Consider the following 19,705-nt stretch of genomic DNA (forward strand, 5'->3'; position numbering starts at 1 on the left):
ACAGAAACCTGGCTAAGTAAAGACCATACCCAACTTTCCAACCTAGCTGGTTATAGAGCAATTCACAACTGTAAGCCTAACAAAAAAGGTGGTGGCACAGCTGTATACTACCAAGATACCATCATATGCAACAGTGTCATTAGTGATAAGAGATGGCTACTGTGAATATACTTTTGCTCAATTTTCAATTAAATCCTTTAAATCCTCCTTGACTATGGAAGCCATCTATAGATTTCCCTATACTAACATAGCTGCAGTCTCAGATAACTTGAGGAATCTTATAAACAATAACCTCGACAAAAATCACACAGTTCTGGGAGGTGACTTCAATATTGACCTGGGACAACAAAATAGCCCTCAAGTCGATTATTTCCTACACAGCATGAATTCCTGTATGCTCATCCCTGCCATCACCAGGCCCACCCGAGTCACTCAAACATCTGCCACTACCTTAGATCACTTATGGACCAACATAACAGCTCCCCATTACATCAGGTATAATCACTAACAGAATAACTGACCACTATCCTACCTTCCTCGTAGCAAACATCGCCTTAACACCACCAGCTAACAAGAAACTTATCTTTAGGTTACACAGTGAAGCAGCAATAACCAATCTCACAAATGCCCTCCACAATATAAACTGGGAATCTGAATTTAACAATACACAGGATATAAATTCGTTAACTAGCCTCTTCCTTTATAAAATTCTAAGCCTTTACAATAATTATTGTCCTCTTCTCACCAAGCAAGTAACTGGCAAAAGGTTAAATAATCCATGGCTCACTAATGGCATACTCAAAGCAATCGACAAGAAACATGAATATGAAAAAAACTTAGGATTGGCCTAGTTACAAAGGAAGTAGTTAAGAAGTACTCATCAGTGCTTACCAGTATAATAAGAAGAGCAAAGCGTTCCTATTACAAGAATAGATTCAAAGAGGCAAAAGGCAACATGAAAAGCACATGGAGAGTCATCTCTAACATCCTAGGAGCTAAACAACATTTACATAATCAGATAAAAATCTCCAAGGATGGTTATACACCTGCAACAGATCTTGAAACAGCAACTGAATTTAATAGCTCCTTTTAATCGATTGGTGCTAACCTTGCCCGAAAAATCCCACAGACTCGGACACATTTTACCACATATCTTTCAGGCAGCTAACCAAACTCTCCCCCCTCACTGTCTGGCTCGTTGTCGCCGTGAGGGGGCTTGGAGGGCAGCTGCCGGAGTGTGATGCTTCATGAGTCAGTCCTCTGTCCTTTTGCAGCCTTATGCTCCTGCTGCTGCCTTTACCAATTTTGCCAGGCCCCTTTTCCTCGTGTTTCATTTTTCTCCTCCCCCCCCCTCTTCTCCTATCAAATTGTCATTTCCTGCCGACCTTTTGCCTGTTTTGATTATTCTTTCGACCTTTTGTTTTGACGCCGGGTGTTTGAGGAGGCATACTCTTGCACCCGTAGAACTGTAGTACCCAACGTCTCGAGTGAGGGGGCCCTTTTATTGTCAATCCTCCTTTCGTCACTGAACCCGATCTCGACGGACTCACGGTTCTTAGTGGCGTTTGTGGGGCGTATACTCACGACGCACCCCTGGGGGGCCCCAGCAAGATCGGCGATAGCTTCTTGTTGGGTGTCCTGCCTCTAATTGTGGCTCCATGGTGGGTGTGGGGGCACATTCGTGAATGAAAGTTTTCCCACGTTTTCATGGCTGATAATGTTCTCCTTGTACTTTCTCAGGCTCGTGGGGTGGGCGACCAAGCACCTGAGTCAGACTGTGTTGGAAGACCAGGCCTTGTAGCCCCTGCTGCATTGGGCCCCGACGACCAGACTACTCCCCCTCAGCTCCCCTCCCTCCTCTGCGGTAGGGTCGAGTCCCCAGCCCCCAGTGGTGACCACCTCGTCCCCTGGCACGGCTTCGTCTCTCATTGTGACTACTGCGCCTTTTTCCCCATGACCTCCGGGGGTTCTCAATGCAGTTCCCGAACCGGCCGCACTCGCACGATCCCTTCCCGTAATAATACTTACAACGCCTTGTTTGGTCCTGCTACGTGGGCTAAATACTTTGATCTCCACCATCTGGATTCTACTCCTCCTGACTATTTCTCCCTCCATAAACACCTTGTTGATTCAGTAAGATGCCTCTGTTACTTTTAACTCCACCAGTTACGGTACACGTGTCATCGCTGCTCCTTCTCAGGATGCAGCTACTTGCTTAGCCGCTTTGTCCTGCATTGGAGAGACCCCTGTTCGGGTCTGGTTGATTCTGGTTGATCTCTAATCTGGTTAATCTGATTCTGGGTCTCTAAAAATGCTCGGTTAAATGCCAGTGTTGACACTGTTCTCCTACCACACCGTGTTGCAACTGGTGTTCGGGACCTCAAAGATTGCCATGAGGATATTAAACATATCCTCGAAGCCCAAGGCCATTTTGTCCTCCAGGTGGACACGTTTACTCGACCCCCTCGTGGTCGTCGCCGTCAGCCCCTTCGAGTTGTAAAAATCACCTTTGATAGTAGGACCCTTCTGCCCTCTATTCTTGCTGGTGCCAGATGCTCCATTCAGGAGTACATTCCCTCTTCTAGACTTTGCAATACGTGTTGAAAGTTTGGGCACGGTGTCCTCAAATGCACCAGTACTGTGTATCTATGTCCCAGGTGTGGGGACGATAGTCATTCTAAGTCCGAGTGCACTTCTCCCCAGGCTCGCTGCCTCAATTGTAGTGAGGCCCACCCTACTTTCTCACGTTCGTGTGTACACTACAAACTGTCGACATTCCCTCTGGGGTGATGTTCTGACAAACACCCGAGGCCGTCTTCTCGAACCGTTCGTCCTCGCTTCTCTATCTCTTCTCAATTTTGATGAGCCCACTCATGTGGACTCTCGAACTCGCACCCTTTCCTGTCTTGATCTTTCTCTCTGCTCGTCGTCCCTTTACTTAGATTTCACGTGGCAGGTTCTTGATGATCTCCATAACAGTGATCATTTCCCTATCCTCGTTTCCATTTTCTCTTTCCACCCTCCCCTTTCCTTCCCTAGGTGGCAGCTTGCCAAGGCTGACTGGTGCCTATTCACCCTCCGTGCTACTCTTTCTGACCTCTCCTCTCTGCCTCTTCCTCGTGCCCCCCTTCTTTTTTATGACACTGTCTTCAACGCTGCCCTCCACTCTATTCCTCGCTCTTTCTCCTGGGGCACATGGAAGTGCGTTCCCTGATGGAATGCGGACTGTGCTCGGGCTGTCCGCTGTAAGCGTGCAGCCTGGAAGAAACACCGCCGCCGGCAGACGGCTGATTCTTTTATTCTGTTTCGGAAGGCAAGTGCGGTGGCCCGTAGGACCATCCGTACAGCTATAGCTGTACACAAAACGAAAACCGAAACACAAACCGAAACTGTCTCTATTTTCCGCTTGTTACAACTTGTAATAAAGTTGTTACATCTTGGCTTAACGTGTTTATGACGTATTAGAACGTTGTTGCAACTTGCTATATTGGCTGTTATAACTGGTTAGGTGTTAAAAGTTGTTCGAACGTTGTACTAACGTCGTAGTTTGGGTGTGTGTTTGGCGGGTATACGTGAGAGTTGAAAATCTTATGTTTCCACCATTACATCCGATACTCCTCTGTTGCAGATCTGGAAGAAGATCCACAAGATTGCGGGCAAATTCATTCCGGATGTCTCGCCGGTTCTCCACCTCCGTGGTACTCTTGTGTCGGATCCAGTGCAGGTCGCGACCGAACTGGGTTCCCACTTTTTCTTCTGTTAGCTCTGGTTCTCATCTTCCTCAATCCTTCCTTCTTCGTAAGCCTGTTCTTGAATCTTATTCTTTAGATTTCCGCACTCATCTCCGCCTTTCCTATAACAATCCTTTCTCTCTTTCTGAACTTCAGTCTGCCCTAGCCCTCTGCGGATCTACGGCGGCAGGCTCGGATGACGTTCATTATGAGATGCTTCGCCATCTCCCTCCATGCACGTCTCAGTATTTACTGAGTCTGTATAACCAGGTCTGGGAGCCGTCGTCCATCCCTGAGGACTGGCTCAATGCCATTGTACTCCCTATTCGGAAACCAGGGTCTCTCGGTACGTCCCTAAGGACTTCCGCCCTATTGCTCTCACGAATTGTGTTTGCAAGCTCTTTGAGCGCATGGTAAATGTCCGTCTGATGTGGTTCGTGGAACACCATCGCCACCTCTCTCCTTCTCAGTTTGGTTTTCGCAAGTGCCGCAGCATGACTGATGTCCTGGTGAACTTGGAGGTCTATATTCGTACTGCTTTGCTGCGAAGACCTGTGTTGTTGCTGTCCTTTTTGACCTGGAAAAGGCTTATGACACGACTTGGAGATACCATATTCTGTCCCAACTTCGTTCTTTTGGCCTTCATGGTAATCTCCCTCTCTTCCTTCAAAGCTTTCTCTCTCGCCGTACCTTTCGGGTCAGGCTTGGTGCCACTCTCTCTGCCTCTTTTCAGCAGTATGAAGGTGTGCCCCAGGGTAGTGTTCTGAGTACTACTCTTTTCCTGGTTGCCCTCAATGGTCTTCTTTTCTCCGTTCCTTCTGGCATCTTCTCTGCTCTCTATGTTGACGATCTTACTCTTTGCTGTTGGGGTGATGATTCGCCTCTTCTTCAACGGCGGCTTCAACTTGCGATTGATGCCGTGTCATCTTGAGCCACCAATCATGGCTTGAAGTTCTCTAGTACTAAGACTTGTGCCATGACTTTTACTCTAAAGCGGGTCGTTCTTCGTCCCTCTTTGTCACTTTATGGTCATCCCCTTGAGTACAAAGATTCCGCAAAACTTTTGGGGTTATTCTTTGACACACTTTTGTCTTGGTCGCCCCATGTCTCTTACCTCCGTGTTGAATGCTCTAAGGCCCTTAACCTACTTAAGGTTTTGTCCCATACTTCTTGGGGAGCGGATAGGCGCACGCTCCTCTATTTGCATTCCTCTCTCGTCCTGTCTAAACTCTGTTATGGTTGCCCTGCCTACTCTTCTGCTTCTCCTTCTACTCTTCCCCATCTTTATCCTTTGCACCATACTGGGTTGCGCCTCAGCTCTGGTGCTTTTCGTTCAACTCCTACCCTCAGCTTGTACGCCAACACTGACTTTCTGTCTCTCCAGGATCGCCGTGATCGCTACAGTCTTCGCTATCTTGCGCGATCCTTACAGCATCCTCACTTTTGCCTCTATCGTGCTTTGACTTTTACCCCTTCGGTAGTTCCTGTTCCTCTTCACCTCCTTCCTCTTTCTGTCTATTCGTCTCGCTTACAGGATTCTCTTTCAGCTCATATTACCAATGTTTCTCCTCGTATTGTTCCATCCTTGCCCCCGTGGAGGGTCCCCCTTCCCAAATTTTGTACTTCTCTGACCCCGCATCACTAAAGCTTTTACCCCTCCTACAGTTCTGAAACGCCTCTTCCTTGAGAACTTTTCTTCTCACTCCCACTCCGTTCCCATCTTCACCGACGGGTCAAAGTCTGCGGACGGTGTGGGCTACTTTGTTGTTTTTCCTGACCACACTTATATGTGTCGCCTTCCTCTGGAGGCTAGCATCTTCACAGCAGAACTTTATGCTATTCTCTATGCTCTTCGTCTCCTGCTTTCCCGGTGTCAATCCTCCTTTGTGGTGGTGACTCATAGTGCCCTCATGGCATTAGGGTCCTTTAATCCAGTCCACCCGGTGGTCATCGAGATTCAACATTGGCTGTTTCTTATCTCCAGTAAATTTAAGTCAGTTGCATTTTGCTAGGTTCCCAGCCATGTTGGTGTCTTTAAATGAGCGTGCAGATGCTGCCGCTAAGGAAGCTATCCGCGCTTGTCCCATCTCTCGTAAAAGTATTCCTTATTCTGACTTTTACCCAGTTATTCATGCCTCCATCGTTGCCCACTGGCAGAGTTGTTGGTCTTCTGCTATTGGTAACAAACTGCGTACTCTTAAGAGTCGTGTGTCCCAGTGGCCTTCCTCCTGCCACCGTAACCGGCGGAGGGAAACGGCTCTGGCTAGGTTAGGTATTGGCCATACTCGTTTAACTCACGGTCACTTAATGGAGCGCCGCCCTGCTCCTTATTGTTCACATTGCATTGTCCCTCTTACGGTCGTGCATATCCTTGTTGAATGTCCTGACTTCCAGGACGAGCGTGTGTCTTGTTTTCCGACCGTCCCCCGCGGTCGCTTGTCCCTCGATAGAATTCTTGACGACTCAGATACTTTTGATATCGTTTGCCTTATGCGTTTCTGTTCTCGTATTGGCATTCTTGATGATATTTAGCACCTCTGATTATCCTGTACATTTGATGGTGCTACATAGCCTTCCTGGTTTGGTGCCTTCTATTGATAATTACTTACTTAACCAAACTGTCTTCTCCTCTCTCCGGTCAGCCCGACAGATGTTGTGTCCATCATTCACTCACTAAAAACCAAAGCTGGGAACATTAGTGAAATACCATCGATGGTATTCATTGCTTGACTTAATCTACTCAGCCCTTGACAAAAGTGAGTTTCCGATTGGACTCTTCATTGACCTGAGAAAGGCTTTTGATATTGTTAACCATAACTACCTCTTACTTAAACTCCAACATTATGGAGTCTGTGGCCTTGCCCTGGACTATATCCGATACTATCTTAGTGACAGACACCAATATGTAGCCATCAATGATATAACCTCTCCCACTCTACCACTAACTGTAGGGGTGCCACAGAGCAGCATCCTAGGACCTCTCCTGATTCTTATATACATCAATGATCTGCCTAATGTCTCTAACATGCATAAACTTATATTCTTTACTGATGATACTACCCTCATCTACTCTGACCCCAACCTACTCATTAAATAATGTTGTAAACAATGAATTAAAAAAAAGTCCACTTGTGGATGTCAACCATCAAACTCACACTAAACATAGAAAAGACCTACTATATCTTATCTGGAAACAAATCAACAAATGCATTTCAGCTTCAGATAGATAATGTAAACATTAGCAATAAAAATGATGGAAAGTTCCTTGGCCTGTACTTAGACAAGAGACTCAACTTCAGCACCCATATACAACACATAACTAAAAAGGTTTCTAAAACAGTTGGAATACTCTCTAAGATCAGATATTATGTACCCTACTTTGCTCTCCTCTCACTATTATGCACTTATCTATCCCTATCTTACTTATGGTATCTGTGCTTGGGGTTCAACCTCTGCAAACTACCTCAAGTCCATCATCACCCAGCAAAAATATGCTATCAGCACAATAACAAACTGTGCTTTCAGACAACACACAGCTCCCCCGTTTAAATCCCTAAACATGCTAAACATAAATTCACTCCATACATTCCCTAGTGTCAATTACATTTATAAAACCCTTTTTTTAAGTGCAAACCCTGTTCTGAAACTCTTAATTCAAACTTAATCTGTGTAAACACTCTATGCAAATAAAGAGACCTAGTCTATGGAACTCACTCCCTAATGAATTGAAAAGCTGTCCAACTTTTGCCTTATTCAAAAATAAAATAAAAAAGAACCTAACTTCATCTTCATAGAGCTTTATCTTCACACTGTATCTAGTGCTACCCAATCCTCCCAATATTTGTACCCAAGTCATATTACTTTACCATTGTTATCTTAGATATCATCTGATATCATGGTTGTTGTATTGAGTGCATATTCTACTGCATTATTCCTTGTAATGATCCTCATGTTGTGCTTCAGTGAACCAATGTATAACCCTGAAATGCTATTCTAATGTACCTAGTAATCCTTGTTCATTATTGTGTATTGTTATTATTGTGTATTATTCTAATCTGCTTTTGTGTCAAAATTTCTTGCACTGTACCTGTAAACATTTTTTGCCAATCTATAATTATAATAATAATAATAATAATAATAATATTCTACTTAAAATTATCTGTACCTGTAAAGTAAAGCTGTAAAGTGCCTGTAAACATTTTTTGTCAATTTTACTGTTATCTAAAAATTATCTGTTAGTTTAAGGACTTGCCCGAAACGCTACGCGTGCTAGTGGCTTTACAAGAATGTAAAATCAACTTAATTTCTATGTTCTCTGTTAACCCCAATGTACCTTCTTGTATAGAAATAAATAAATATGGGCATAACAGAACACTAGGGCAAAGCACATAGAAAAGCACTAATGTAAACCACATTAAAAATAAAGTTTAGCACATAAACAAACATTAAGCTAAAGCACATGTACTCACCTAGTTGTGCTGGCAGAGGTTGAGCTTCGCCTCTTTGGTCCGGCCCTTCAACTGTCAATCAACTGGTGTACAGATTCCTAAGCCTACTGGGCTCTATCATATCTACATTTGAAACTGTGTATGGAGTCAGCCTCCACCACATTACTGCCTAATGCATTCTGTTAACTACTCTGACACTGAAAAAGTTCTTTCTAATTTTTTCTAACTGTGGCTAATTTGAGGTACTCAGTTTCCACCTGTTTCCCCCTTGTTCGCGTACCACCCGTGTTAAACAGTTTATCTATCTACCCTGTCACTTCCTCTGAGAATTTTGTAGGTCGTGACCATGTCTCCCCTAACTCTACTTCTCTCCAGTCTCGTGAGGTTTAGTTTCAGTAATCTTTCCTCGTAGCTCATTCCTCTGAGCTTGGGGACTAGTCATAAGAACATAAGAACAAAGGCAACTGCAGAAGGCCTATTGGCCCATACGAGGCAGCTCCTATTTATAACCACCCAATCCCACTCATATACTTGTTTAACCCGCGCTTGAAACAATCGAGGGACCCCACCTCCAGCACGTTACGCGGTAATTGGTTCCACAAATCAACAACCCTGTTACTGAACCAGTATTTACCCAAGTCTTTCCTAAATCTAAACTTATCCAATTTATACCCATTGTTTCGTGTTCTGTCTTGTGTTGATACTTATAATACCCTATTAATATCCCCTTTGTTATGTCCATTCACCCACTTGTAAACCTCTATCATGTCACCCCTAACTCTTCGCCTTTCCAGTGAATGCAACTTAAGCTTTGTTAATCTTTCTTCATATGAAAGATTTCTAATTTGGGGAATTAACTTAGTCATCCTACGCTGGACACGTTCAAGTGAATTTATATCCATTCTATAATATGGCGACCAAAACTGAACTGCATAATCTAAATGGGGCCTAACTAGAGCAAGATAAAGCTTGAGAACCACACCAGGTGTCTTGTTACTAACGCTGCGATTAATAAATCCAAGTGTCCGATTTGCCTTATTACGAACATTTATGCATTGATCCTTTTGTTTTAAATTCTTACTAATCATAACTCCCAGATCCCTTTCGCAAACCGACTTCGCAATCTCAACACCATCTAGCTTGTATCTTGTAACTATCATCATTACCTAACCTCAGAACTTTACATTTATCAGCATTAAACTGCATCTGCCAATCCTTTGACCATTTCAAAACCCTATCTAGATCAAATTGAAGTGATAGCGAGTCCTCCTCCGAATTAATTTCCCAACCGATTTTCGTATCATCGGCAAATTTACAAATGTTGCTACTCAAACCTGAATCTAAATCATTTATATATATTATAAACAACAGAGGTCCCAGGACAGAGCCTTGAGGCACTCCACTTACAACATTTTCCCACTCTGACTTGATTCCATTTATACTAACTCTCTGTTTCCTTTGGTAAAGCCATGCCCTAATCCAGCTTAATATAGCACCCCCAATACCATGAGACTATCTTTTTAATCAGTCTTTCATGTGGCACTGTTTCAAAAGCTTTGCTAAAGTCAAGGTACACAACATCACAATCCTTACCACTATCAACTGCCTCAACTATGCTAGAATAAAATGATAACAAATTTGTTAAACATGAACGGCCATTTATAAAACCATGTTGCGACTCAATTATTAATTTATGTTTTTCAAGATGAAGACGAATTTTATTTGCTATTATAGATTCGAGTAACTTTCCCACAATAGACGTTAGGCTAATTGGTCGATAGTTAGACGCAAGTGATCTATCTCTTTTCTTAAAAACTGGTATCACATTAGCAACTTTCCAAAACTCTGGCACTCTGCCTGACCCTATTGATTTATTAAATATGGTTGACAGTGGGTCACAAAGCTCCTCTTTGCATTCTTTAAGCACCCTGGCAAACACTTCATCCGGCCCTGGGGATTTGTTTGGTTTGAGTTTTACTATTTGTTTAATTACATCCTCCCTGGTAACTGCTAAACTCGTCAACCTGTCCTCGTCCCCACCCACATAGACTTGTTCGGCTGAAGGCATATTGTTAAGTTCCTCTTTAGTAAATACAGATACAAAATATTTATTAAAAATACTACTCATCTCTTCATCACTATCTGTTATTTGACCTGTCTCAGTTTTTAGTGGACCTATCCTTTCCCTAGTCTTAGTACGATATAACTGAAAAACCCTTTAGGATTTGTCTTTGCTTGCCCTGTTATGCGAACTTCATAGTTTCTTTTTGCTTTCCTTATCTCTTTTTTAACATTTCTAACCAGTTGTACGAATTCCTGTTCTAAAGTGACCTCCCCATTTTTAATCCTTTTGTACCAAGCTCTCTTTTTACCTATAAGGTTCTTCAAATTCTTTGTTATCCACTTTGGGTCATTAGTATTCTATCTATTCAATTTGTATGGTATACTACGTTCCTGTGCTTTGTTTAGAATATTCTTAAATAAGTTATATATTGAATCCACATCGAAATCCCCATTTAAGTCACCTATCGCTGGGTTCATGTCTCGCTCCAAGACCGGCCCACACCCCATACCCAAGACTTTCCAATCAATTTGACCCAAAAAAATTCTTAGGCTATTAAAATCAGCTTTTCGAAAATCTGGCACTTTAACAGAATTTTCTCCTACTGGTCTATTCCATTCTATGGTAAATCTGATTTCTTTGTGATCACTGTTCCCTAGTTCACTCCCTATTTCGATGTCATTAATTTGCGTTTCCCTGTTAGTTAACACTAAATCTAAAATATTATTTTCCCGTGTTGGTTCCTTAATGTGTTGCGTAAGAAAGCAATCGTCAATTAATTCTAGAAAATCTTCTGCTTCACTATTCCCTGTTTTGTTCAACCAGTTTATTCCGCTAAAATTAAAGTCACCCATGACAAATACTGTTTGATCTAGATGCTCTAGATATTTCATCCCATAGATGCTTTGCTTCCATTCTGTCTAAATTTGGTGGCCTATATATAACTCCTATTATAATATTATTGGCTTTTTCGTTTAATTCTATCCAAACAGTTTCTGTGTGTGGCTCAGTTTTGATTCCCTCTTTGAGACTACATTTCAAATTGTCCCTAACATATATGGCTACTCCACCTCCTCGTCTAATATATCTATCTGTGTGAAATAGTTTAAATCCATTTATTTGATATTCAGCTAATAGTTCTCTATTTTCTACATTCATCCACGTTTCGGTAAGTGCAATAATATCTATTTTTTCTGTGCAGATAAGAGCATTTAATTCATTAATTTTATTTCTTAGACTTCTACTGTTAGTGTAATATACCCTAAGTGAATTGTTATTTTGAGGCCCTTCTCTTTCCCTGATCATTTTGCCAATTCCTTTCTCCCACAAACACATACTCTTATTACCTCCTTCCTCCAAATCAATTCCCATACCACTATCTACTAACAGTTTAAACCCAAACAAACACCTCTAACTACTTCTTCCAACGAGTTCGCAACAGCAACAACCCCAGCTCTCGATAGATGCACCCCATCACGAGCATACATTTCAATTCTTCCATAGAAGTGTTCCCAGTTGTCTATGAAAGATATTGCATTTGATTTGCAATATCTTTCCAGACGGCAATTGACACCAAGTGCCCTCGATATCCATTCATTTCCCACTCCCTTTCTTGGAAGAATGCCACATATGATCGGGATTCCTCCCTTGCTCCTAACTAATTCTATGGCTGTTTTATACCTCTGAATCAGTTCCTCACTCCTAACTCGACCAACATCATTTCCTCCCACGCTAATGCAAATAATGGGATTGTTCCCATTTCCAGCCATAATATCATTCATGTTCTTTATAATATCACCAATGCCAGCTCTGGGATAGCAAACCCTTAACCTGTTCCCCCTATCTCTAGCACAAAACGTTCTATCCAAATACCTTATCTGGGAATCTCCCACAACTAAGGTTTGCTTAGGTACTTCCTTTACTCTCTGAGGGGCCTGCGCTTCCTTGCTCTTCGTTGCTTTCCCTTTTGCGCGATCCGCAGTCTCACCACAGCACTCGTCCTCCAAAACGTCAAATGAATTAGAAGTTGCTATGGCGTTTGAAGGCGGCTTTATCAGTCTTCTTAAGGCCCCTGTCTTTCACAACTCTCCAAGACGAGGTGCCTTTACTACTGGTAAGGTCCCTTTACTACTGGTAGGTCCCTTTACTACTGGTAAAAGGACCTCCCCTTTAGTTTGGTGGCATACCTCTGAAACTTCTCTAACTTCGTTTGTTTGACTAGATGTGGACTCCAAGCCGGATCCGCATATTTCAGTATTGGTCTGACATATGAGGTATACAATGTTCTGAATAATTCCTTACACAAGTTTCTGAAGGCAGTTCTAATGTTCGGCAGCCTTACATACGCCGCTGATGTTATATTTTTCACGTGGGCTTCAGGGGACAGGTCAGTTGTGATATCAACCCCGAGATCTTTCTCTCATCCTGACTCCTGAAGGAATACCTCTCCCAGCTGATATTTTGTGTTTGGCCTCCAGTTCCCTACACCTATCTTCATCCCTTTACACTTGCTCGAGTTAAGCTCTAGTAGCCATTTGCTGGACCATTCCTTCAGTCTATCCAGGTCATCCTGTAGCCTCTTGCTGTCCTCCTCTGTCTTAATCCTTCTCATAATTTAACGTCATCAGCAAACATGGAGAGGAATGAGTCTATACCGTCTGGAAGATCACTCACGTATATCAGAAACAAAATAGGTCCGAGTACAGAGCCCTGTGGAACTCTGCTTGTGACATATCACGCCAGTTTGAGGTCACACGCCTCACAGTAACTCTATGCCTCCTGTTGTTTAGGTACTCCCTTATGCATTGGAGAACCCCTACCACTTATTCTAGCTTGTTTCTTCAACTTATGCAACAGTCTCTTATGGTGAACTGTGACAAAAGCTTTCTGACAGTCCAAGAAAATGCAGTCTGCCCATCTTTCTCTTTCTTTCTTAATGACTGTTACTTGGTCATAGAATTCTAATAAGCCTGTGAGAAGACTTGCCTTCCCTGAACCCATGCTGGTGACGTGTTACAAAGTTCCTTCTCTCAAGATGTGCTACCAGGCTTTTTCTCACGATCTTCTCCATCACATTACATGGTATACAAGTTAAGGACAGCGGCCTGTAGTTTAGGGCCTCCTGCAATTTCCATTTTGTAGATTGGGACTGTTTGCTGTCTTTCAACTCTCTGGTAGGCCACCTGTTTCCAGTGACTTGTTATAGACCTCATACACACTTGTTATGTGGGACGTTATCGACGCCATCTCTTGAGCACACCCGACCCTCAATTCTTTTAGGAGTGGAGGGGTAACGATGTTATATCATCTGTAGAGCACACCCGACCCTACTTTCTGTTCCTCGGTGGAAGCTGTGATCTTATTGACCCTTGTGTAGTGTCTTTCTTTCTAATCACATTTTAGTCCACGAAGTAATGTGGGTGGTATCTTGGTCGACAGCAATCGGTTCACTCAGGTCATCAAGGTGGAGTATCTCCAAAGTGTGTGTATTTTTGGGGCATAAGGCGAAAGGGTGGAATTTCACGCTTGTGGAATGAGAAGTATAGGATATTCTCTCTCACTCGGGGCTGGGTGTGAGTAGTGGAAAAGGCCCCTATGCCCGGCCGTTTTGATTTTTTGGAGGGCCGGGCATAGGCGCAGGGGGGTATCCATATTTCTGCATGGACGGAAGGCCCCTATGCCCGGCCATTTTGATTTTTTTAAAGGCCGGGCATAGGCGCAGGGGGGTATCCATATTTCTGCATGGACGGAAGGCCCCTATGCCCGGCCATTTTGATTTTTTGGAGTGCCAGGCATAGTCGCAGCCCCTACGACCGGCCGTTTTAATTTTTTGGAAGGCCGGGCATAGGCGCAGGGGTGGTATCCATATTTCTGCATGGATGGAAGGTCCCTACGACCGGCCGTTTTGATTTTTTCCCGGGCCCATTTTCGCTCAAGGGGATTAAACGGCCGCCTCCAGTCATCCCCAAATTTCGTTAGCTCAGTGACCCTGCACAGACATTGCTAATGGTCAATGACGTCACCAGCTAGCCGCTCAGCATTCCTGCACCGGCATGTTCAAGGGGATTAAAAAGCCGGTCTATGAGTCGTGTGTTTTGCGATACAACAGTAACCTTGAAACCTAATGTAAAATACCATCATCCCTAGTCTATTTTTAATTTCATATTTACTTCCAACCATCGTCCATTATATTTATCAAAGGGGATCATGTATGTGAGGGAAGAACATAACTTCAGCACTGCAAGAAGTTATGTGTGTATTTTCAAGTTCGTCCCCTGCTGCCTGTATTTACCCAGGTCTTTTTCCTAAATATGAAACTTATCCAATTCATTCCTATTCTGTTTCATGTTGATACGTATAATAGGTTATTAATATTCCCCTTTACTATGACCATTCAGTCACACCTCTATCATGTCACCCCTATTTCTTCTTCGTCATCGTTCTAGAGAATGTAATTTGAGCTTTGACAATCTTTCTTAAAGGATCGTTTATTATGCATAGGGCAAAAATAAAATGAAAAAAATGCTATCAGTTGTTTATATTAAAAAATAGAGGCCTGGGCATTGGTGATTTCAATGCGTGTTCAGTAGTAACCAATATTGTCCTTAACCTCATACACGTCTCACATTCGCTCAAAACATACCTCCCACACCTTGCTGTGGCATATAACAAATAAAAAACTCATTCAGTAAAAGCAAGCCTCTCATGTTTTAAAATAAGGCCTTCTGCGGCGCGAGGCGCGCTAAATGCGGATCCCGGGAGGTTCACACTTAAGTGTGAACTCTTAATCTGGTTTAATACCTCAACTGTACTCTGTGCTTCATCAGAGTTGATATTCAGCTACAATAGCTCGTATTTTCGCTCATTGCTTATATTTTCTGTTATTCATAAACCCGATCAAACCTTCCTAACCTAACCTATCCTAACTTATTATATATATATATAACAAACAAATACATTCTACAGACCAGTTGTTGTTGTTGTTGTTTAGTGACATCGTGAAAAGCGACCTCAGGTATAGGGATAAGGTATTGCTGGCCATTAGCACATAGGTGTGAAGGTATTACTGCACCTTACTGGTCAACTATGTATGACGTCACCAGACAACCAATGCGACCTTTGGCGTCCTACTGGCATGAGTATTTGATGTTATTATTCAAAAATGACTAGACTAACCATCCCCACCTAACCTAATCAGAGGACTAAGAATATACATTTTAGTCATCCACAACTGTAATCATTATTCAGTGATAAGTTCAAAAGTATAACAGAAGCCCAAATGTCGTACTGCAATTTAAGCAGAATCGTACATCTGGCAGCATAGCAGGTGAGCTGAACATGAGAATAAAGGTAACTGCAGAGGTCCTATTGGCCCATACGAGGCAGCTCCTATATATTTCCACCCAATCTCATTCATGTCCACCCTATGCCTAAAACAACCAAGGGATCCCACTTAAAGTATTAGTTTACAATAATAGTTTTAATAAATAGCTCTTATTCTAATTTTATACACAACAGCAATTATGAAACCCTATAGCTAGATATTCTACTATAATCCACAAGTAGTTACCACACATCTAGCAGTACAGCAGATTAGTGGCTGTGTTCATAGGCTAGTCAACTGTCCTCACATCCATCAAATAGATATCCAAATGTCGCACCTCAATTCATCCATCTAGCAACTCAGCTGGATGTTAGCCACTATATTCATAGGCTAATCATTTCTACACCTCAAAAAATCCTAGTCTTGCTACGCAAATCAGCTAACTTGTTTCTAAACCAACACTCGCAAATACAATCATGCATACCTACACATACTTCAAAACCTATGCATTCATAGAGAATAGCCTAGTTTTTTTGCCACCATTTCCCCATTAATCAGATGTAATTTATGCCATACACACAGAAAATACAGCATTTACACACCAAATATGCCATTTATGCACAAAATATATTATATACACTCAAAATATGCCATCACATAAAAAAATATGACATTTTCATACAAAATATGTCAGTTGCATACAAAAATATACCATTTACACAATATTGCATGTACGCTCAGAGTATGACATTTACACAAAGTACGGTATTTTGCACAAATATATCAAAAGTCTTATGCATTTAGACAATCAAAAATGCGCTTTCACTAAAATTACACAATTTCACAAACATAATTTTCACAAAATACCCACACATTGTCTCATAAACCAAAATACACTTACACCATGGAGATCTATTTTATCAGATTACAGAGCTTACACAAAATACACAATTTGCACACAAAAACACAGTTGCACCAGTTCCACTTCAACAAATTAAAAACACAACTTGCATAAATGCACTATTATCACAAAAATTATTATAAAACATGGACGATTATTACACAGTTTGTGTAATTATTTTACATCTTTGCACAATTAATACAAGAAAACTTGCTATATAATTACTCAACTTGCACAATGACAATCAATACGCAAAGGTATAAATAAACAATTCGTCCATATGCAATTACACAACATGCGCAATTAATACACAACTTATACAAATATTACACATCTTTCATAATTATTACACAACTTGTACAAATGCATATCTAGCACAAATACGTACAATACATAACTACCCCAAATATGAAAATACACAACTAGCATAAATACACGATTTACACAAATACAATTGCGGCATTTACACAACTTGCTCAAAAATATAATCAATACACAACTTACCAAAATATGAACAATACATAACTAGCACATATTCATTAAATACACAACTACGCAATTTCCGCAAATACACATACAAAAACATATACAATTAATACATACAACAATACACAATTTATAGAAATATAATCAATACATAATTGCAATAATCATACAACTTATGCAAAATACATAATCTGCACAATTAATACACAAGTATATTAATTGTGCTATATATGTACAAACACAACCAACTAGGACAAACAATACACAATTTGCATGATATTTTTCTGGGTATATTTAGGACATTAATTATAATATGCTGAGTTTAACCAACTCCCCAAAAGTCAGAATTTCACATATAAAAATGGTTCATATGACTTCCGATGAGCTCAATATATAACACATTCTTTTTCCATTAAGATATCAACATTATTAGCGCTAAACTATTCATCTAACATATGTCCACTATTTTTATGTCTTATTAATACCTTCCTTGTTACATTCTCTCCAATCAGGCCACCATATTTATGCATTTATTCAAACCATCTAACAGACTTATTTGTTCTAGCCTTAGTTATGTTAGGGCAGGTGGGGTTAGGTGAAGTCAGTATTGTCTATGATAATTTTAGACAAATTTGCTATATCTTATCAAAATGCATCCTGTTAAAACTTAAATTCATCGAAATCTATCAAAAATATATTTATACTACGCAAATTTGACTAAATTCAACCTAGCTAAACTTACTAAATATGAGCATCCCATATCCTCACATACAAGCCTATGTCGCCTCTGTCCATACATTATATGAGTCTGCCATATAGCTCGAACCCCAAATAGGAAAATTTACACTATTTCATAAACATACTAGTTCATTAGCCTAAGATATTATATATGTCCTTCCCTACACGACCTCACCTAACCAGACCTAGCATATCCAACCCTGGATTTGGTTAAAGTTGGCGAAATTTATGCTATGCCACCTAAATTTCACCAAATTTAAGGCAATTTCCACCAAATATACCCAAATGTTGCGTAGCATAGCACTGCCAAAGCCCATTTTCTCCTATTCCATACTACCCTACACAACCTCACCTAACCTGACCTAGCATATCCAAACCTGGATTTGGTTAAAGTCGGCGAAATTTATGCTATGCCACCTAAATTCGACCAAATATACCCAAATGTTGTGTATCATAGCATCGCCAAAGTCCATTTTTACCTACATTTTCTCCTATTCCATCCTACCCTACACAACCTCACCTAACCTTTCCTAGCATATCCAAACCTAGATTTGGTTAAAGTCTGCAAAATTTAAGCTATCCCACCTAAATTCTATCTAATTTAAGGCAATTCCCACCAAATATATCCAAATGTTCTGTATCACAGCACTGCCAAAGCCCATTTTTACCTACATTTTCTCCTATTCCATCCTACCCTACGCAACCTTACCTAACCTATCCTAGCATATCCAAACCTAGATTTGGTTAAAGTCGGCGAAATTTAAGTTGTAACAAACTAGGCTGTTGTAAGAATTATTCCAGAAGGTTCCAGAAGTTCGAGTAGGGACCTGACCTCTCAACAACGCCCAGTCCCCTGGGAATTAGCAGGTCTGAGTCACAAATGGCGGGCATCTTTGTTCATAGCTGCGTATAATGAACCATCCTATAGTATTCAGTAATTTAGAGAAAATTAGCCTTTATTCATTTTGCATTAAAATTGTATTGTATAATAGTACTGGATACAATATCAAGAGTATTCTAATTATTGAGTTTAAGTCACCATCAGTGACGTCACGAATCAGATCTAACTTTTAAGGCGGAGTGACCGGCGGTCATAGGTCAGCAGGGGTGACAGGTCTACTATTTCTCAAAGTTTTAATAACCATTTTTGTGATCGGGAACAGCTCTGCCGTTAGAGGCTTGTGTAATTTATTTCAGTAAAATAATTCAACCAGTCTGGATCAATTAAGTACAACAGAGTTTAATTGTTATAACTTAAACCTTGCTAGTAACTTGGAAACTTTGACTAGGCGGAAGGTTACAATACTCTTGTCTGGGGTAGACCAGACAAGGAAGAGATCAGTGTGATCTGCCGAGCAGCTGGGAGAGGTCAAACATCTTACCTCTCCCCAAGACCAGCCCAACATCTTAGCTGGAAAATATAGAGGTATAGTTGCTATGGTTATGTATAGAAATAGTCTTCTCATTTGCCATTCAGGTCAAGTAGGGAGTGTTAAAGTGATAGGGAGTGAACACATTTAGATTTTGTTTTAGTTTTCTTTTAATAAATTAAATTTGTTATTAATTTGCATTTTATTGTTTCCATTTGGTTATGTGTAAACTTGTCCTGGTCACGTGGTCCACACGAGGCAGAGTTGCATTGGGCGCCGATTCTAACATCGGATCGGAATTCATCATCCCCATCTAATTAACTCCACACTCAAGTTTCCGAGGTAATAAACTACTAGTGGGGATCAAGCCCTAAGGTTGATTAATTAGCGTGATCGATCCAGACCTCGATCATTGCTCTGTAGAGCTGGTCTGGTGGTGGCAGCATAGAGGCGACTCTAGGGTTTTGCTCAGAGCTTAGGTCACGTCATACTGGGTGTAGAATCCTAAGTCGGTCAATCGTCTTAGGACCACGTGGCGTGGAGTTGGCTTTGGTAAAAGTTTTGGAGTCCCTTGGTAGAGAATAATAAGTAAGAATACGGGTAGAGGGAGTAGAAAGAAGGAAGTAAAGAGAGAGAAACCCTAGAT

The 19,705-nt window shown here is 41.3% G+C and overlaps 1 protein-coding gene across 5 annotated transcripts in view; it reads right to left on the reverse strand.

Moving 5' to 3' along the window:
• The window catches only part of LOC123762726 (vascular endothelial growth factor receptor kdr-like), a 471,742-nt gene that overhangs the window by 58,779 nt on the left and 393,258 nt on the right, over positions 1–19,705 (reverse strand). The window lies entirely within an intron of this gene.

The sequence above is a fragment of the Procambarus clarkii genome, chromosome 27 (assembly GCF_040958095.1).
Source record: "Procambarus clarkii isolate CNS0578487 chromosome 27, FALCON_Pclarkii_2.0, whole genome shotgun sequence".
NCBI lineage: Eukaryota > Metazoa > Arthropoda > Malacostraca > Decapoda > Cambaridae > Procambarus > Procambarus clarkii.